Source organism: Arachis duranensis, chromosome 7, assembly GCF_000817695.3.
Source record: "Arachis duranensis cultivar V14167 chromosome 7, aradu.V14167.gnm2.J7QH, whole genome shotgun sequence".
NCBI classification, from domain to species: domain Eukaryota; kingdom Viridiplantae; phylum Streptophyta; class Magnoliopsida; order Fabales; family Fabaceae; genus Arachis; species Arachis duranensis.
Genome location: NC_029778.3, coordinates 21,359,470 through 21,362,282, shown reverse-complemented (window position 1 = coordinate 21,362,282; position 2,813 = coordinate 21,359,470). Strand labels below are relative to the sequence as shown.

The following is a 2,813-nucleotide window of genomic DNA, read 5'->3' as shown; positions in this document are numbered from 1 at the left end:
AGGGAACTCATTGGAGGCCAGTGGACGCCCATTGAGGTCTTCCTCAGTGGCGTTCACTGCCTCTCCTTCCTCCAAAAATTCGGTCATGTTGATGGCCTTGCACTCTCCTTTTGGATTTTCTTCTGTATTGCTTGGGAGAGTACTAGGAGGGAGTTCAGTAATTTTCTTGCTCAGCTGACCCACTTGTCCTTCCAAATTCCTAATGGAGGACCTACTTTCAGTCATGAAACTTTGAGTTGTTTTGATCAGATCAGAGACCATGGTTGCTAAGTCAGAGGTATTCTGCTTAGAACTCTCTGTCTGTTGCTGAGAAGATGATGGAAAAGGCTTGCCATTGCTAAACCTGTTTCTTCCACTTCCTTAGTACTGCTTGGTGCATTTTGCATTCCAGACAGACTTTGAGAAATCATATTGACTTGTTGGGTCAATATTTTGTTCTGAGCCAGTATGGCATTCAGAGTGTCAATCTCAAGAACTCCTTTCTTCTGATTGGTCCCATTGTTCACAGGATTCCTTTCAGAAGTGTACATGAATTGGTTATTTGCAACCATTTCAATTAGCTCTTGAGCCTCTGTAGGCGTCTTCTTCAGTTGAAGAGAGCCTCCAGCAGAGCTATCCAAGGACATCTTGGACAGTTCAGAGAGACCATTATAGAAAATTCCTATGATGCTCCATTCAGAAAGCATATCAGAAGGACACTTTCTGATTAATTGTTTGTATCTTTCCCAAGCATCATAGAGGGATTCTCCTTCCTTCTGTCTGAAGGTTTGGACTTCCACTCTAAGCTTACTCAATTTTTGAGGTGGAAAGAACTTTGCCAAGAAGGCATAGACTAGCTTTTCCCAAGAGTTCAGGCTTTCTTTAGGCTGTGATTCCAACCATATCCTAGCTTTGTCTCTTACAGCAAAAGGGAATAGCATAAGTCAGTAGACCTCAGGGTCAACCCCATTAGTCTTGACAGTGTCACAAATTTGCAAGAACTCAGCTAAAAACCGATGAGGATCTTCCAATGGAAGTCCATGGAACTTGCAATTCTGTTGCATTAGAGAAACTAATTGAGGCTTAAGCTCAAAGTTGTTTGCTCCAATGGCAGAAACTAATTGAGGCTTAACCTCAAAGTTGTTTGCTCCAATGGCAGGGATAGAGATGCTTCTCCCATAGAAATCGGGAGTAGGTGCAGTAAAGTCACCCAGCACCTTCCTTGCATTGTTGGCATTGTTGTTTTCGGTTGCCATGTGTTCTTCTTCCTTGAAGAATTCGGTCAGGTCCTCTAAAGAGAGTTGTGCTTTGGCTTCTCTTAGCTTTTCTTTCAAGGTCCTTTCAGGTTCAGGATCAGCCTCAACAAGAATGCCTTTGTCTTTGCTCCTGCTCATATGAGAGAGAAGAGAACAAGAAATGTGGAATCCTCTATGTCACAGTATAGAGATTCCTTGAAGTGTCAGAGGAAAAGAAGAGTAGAAGATAGAAGTAGAAAATTCGAACTTATCAAAGAAGATGGAGTTCGAATTTTGCATTAAGGGATAGTATTAGTCCATAAATAGAAGGATGTAAGAAGAAGGGAAGTGATTTTCGAAAATTAAGTAAAAATTTTGAAAACATTTTTGAAAAACATTACTTAATTTTCGAAAATGAAAGTGGGAAAGAGATAAAGTGATTTTTGAAAAAGATTTTGAAATTAGAAATCAAAAAGATTTGATTGAAAATTATTTTGAAAAAGATGTGGTTAAGAAAATATGATTGGTTTTAAAAAGATGTGATTGAGAAGATATGATTTGAAAAACATTTTAAAAAAGATTTGATTCTGAAGATTAAAAACTTGGCTAACAAGAAAAGATATGATTCAAACATTAAACTTTTCTCAACAGAAAAGGCAACATACTTGAATTGTTGAATCAAATCATTAATTGGTAGCAAGTATCTTTAAAGATAGAAAGAAATCAATTTTGAAAACATATGATTGAAAAGATATGATTTGAAAAAGATTTGATTTTGAAAAACTTTGAAAACTTGAAAAAAATCTGATTTTGAAAACAAAATCTTCCCCCTTGTGCCATCCTGGCGTTAAACGCCCAGAATGGTGCACATTCTGGCGTTTAACGCCCAAAACTATACCTTTTTGGGCGTTAAACGCCCAACCAGGTACCCTGGCTGGCGTTTAAACGCCAGTCTGTCCTTCTTCACTGGGCGTTTTGAACGCCCAGCTTTTTCTGTGCAATTCATCTGCTGTATGTTCTGAATCTTCAATTCTCTGTATTATTGACTTGAGAAGACACAAATAAAAAATATTTTAGGATTTTTAATAATAAGAAATAATCAAAATGCAATAAGAATCAAATAACAATGCATGCAAGACACCAAACTTAGCAGTTTGTATACCACTGACACTAACAAAATGGGAATGCATATGAGACACACAAAACACTCAAGTCAATAGAATTCAAAGATCAGAGCAAGAAATCATCAAGAATTACTTGAAGATCCTTAAGACACATGAATGAATGCATGCAATTGATACCAAACTTAAGAAGAGACACTAGACTCAAACAAGAAATTTTTGGATTTTATGATTTTGTAAATTTTTTTTTTGTGATTTTCGAATATTTAGTGGAAAAAGGTATCAAAATTCTTAATGAGGATTCCAGGAATCATGCAATGCTAGTCTAAGACTCCGGTCCAGGAATTAGACATGGCTTCACAGCCAGCCAAGCTTTCAAGGAAAGCTTCGGTCCAAAACACTAGACATGGCCAAAGGCCAGCCAAGCCTTAGCAGATCACTGCTCCAAAAGCAAGATTGATAAAGATTAACAAGCTCT

At 37.6% G+C, this 2,813-nt stretch overlaps 1 non-coding gene across 1 annotated transcript; it reads left to right on the top strand.

Moving 5' to 3' along the window:
• Positions 1–680: 680 nt before the first annotated feature.
• Positions 681–788, top strand: LOC127740911 (small nucleolar RNA R71). The gene has a single exon (XR_008001767.1). It is a non-coding gene; the product is annotated as a small nucleolar RNA R71 (small nucleolar RNA).
• The last annotated feature ends 2,025 nt before the right edge of the window (positions 789–2,813 follow it).